The sequence below is a fragment of the Lucilia cuprina genome, chromosome 5 (genome assembly GCF_022045245.1).
Source record: "Lucilia cuprina isolate Lc7/37 chromosome 5, ASM2204524v1, whole genome shotgun sequence".
NCBI classification, from domain to species: domain Eukaryota; kingdom Metazoa; phylum Arthropoda; class Insecta; order Diptera; family Calliphoridae; genus Lucilia; species Lucilia cuprina.
The window spans coordinates 9,530,693-9,532,614 of record NC_060953.1 but is presented as its reverse complement, the minus strand read 5'-3'; positions in this window follow the sequence as shown (position 1 = coordinate 9,532,614).

Below are 1,922 nucleotides of genomic sequence, written 5' to 3'. Positions count from 1 at the left end.
AGAACTGAACTAGAACTGAACTAGAACTGAACTAGAACTGAACTAGAACTGAACTAGAACTGAACTAGAACTGAACTAGAACTGAACTAGAACTGAACTGGAAGTAAACTAATATTTCAATAAATTATGTAGTGTATCATATGGTCGATCATACCAGCATCTATTTTTTACTCATCTTATTCTATTTACATCAAACTTGTTACTTGCTTTGCAAAAAAAAAAAAAAATAAAACTGAAAAGGAAAACAAAATGAAAACAGAGGAAAAAAGCACAAAGGCCATACTATAACAATTTTCTTTTATTTTTTTCAATTTTCCTGGCTCAATGCGATCCTTATTTTGCAAGGCTGTAACAAAATTTCTATATCCTCCATAGACTCGCCCTTTTTAGCAACAAAAAAAAACAATGAATGCCAGAACCAAGAAGACATTGTTGACGACGAAGATGGTGATGATGACGATGATGACATTGGGTGTCATGCTGTGGTAAAATTGTGTGAAATTGCCAAACCATTAATATCTCATCATTACATTGTGTTGTGTTAGATGAGGAAGACTATGAAGACAATGATTATAATGGTGAGGTAGTTTTTATTTTTGTATTCATTTTTTTTTTTTTGCCTTTTTTACTGTAAACAGCTCCTACTCCGCTTACAGCAGAACTCTTGTTGTGATGTAATAGAATAGAGTTGGGTTTTAATTTTCATTTCTAAGAAAATTCTTAAAGGTATTTAGTTTCTAGGTTTCTCTACCCTGAGCCGGCCAGTATTATGCACTTTAACGCTTTAACCATTATCTATCTATATGTGGAATTTCGATTTGTTTTACTAATACGTTAAGGAACATGCAGCGTAATGTATTTATCGGTATTAATAGTGGGTTATTCTTTTCTACATTCTAGTGTTTTTGCAATTTCAAGGATAATTGTATTAACCATAAAGAGTAATAAAGAGGAAATAATTGGTAACGAATTTCCTTTAAGGATTTCACAGTATTTAGTTTAGTTATTGTATGAGTACATACTATTATTATTGGTTAAAATGTATAAAATTTTATTTTTAAATTAAATTGCAAATTGCTTTTTGTAGTTTTTTTCCTTCTAAAGCAGAGAAAAGGAAGCAGATGTAAATGAAAAATTAAAATTTAATTTAAACGTGTTAGTTATTTAAGGGTGGCATGCAACAAACATTCAAACAAACTGTATTGAAGGCAACAAATTGTAATTATGTCAAATTGGTCAAAGAGCAGCAGCAGCAGCATGTTAATTGCAATAATCCTTGAAAATATTTTTCTTAAATGTAAATTTATTAATTTAAGGGCTATGTTATAGGAAATGTAACCTAAAAGGAGCAACAATAGAATTTTATAGAGATTAAGGCATTCAGCTGTTTAAATTTTTATTGAATAATAATGATTGCCAGTAAGAATTGCGCCTTTTTTGCAAAAGATATTAAGAAAAACTGCAATTTTTCTTAAGCAATAAATTAAGAATTTAAATAAAAAGACAAATGGATGTAAATGTGTAACGATATTAGTCATATTTGGTAATAGAAAACCAAACAGCAGCACTAATTAGTTATTTTTCTTAAAGAACTAATTTTCTGAATATAATTTTTCAACAAAATTAAATTGTTTTAATAATTATTTTGCATTTTAAGTAAATTTCAAACTCTTTTTGTTCATCTTAAATCAAAATTTAATAATAGCATAAAAAACTTCAATAAAAACCATTACAACGCTTAACATATGTAATAAATGAACGTGCCAAATAACAGCCTAGAACAAAAATATAGCAGAATACAAATATATTAATGCTCCAGTTCAGTTCTAGTTCAGTTCTGGTTCAGTTCTAGTTCAGTTCTAGTTCAGTTCTAGTTCAGTTCTAGTTCAGTTCTAGTTCAGTTCTAGTTCAGTTCTAGTTCA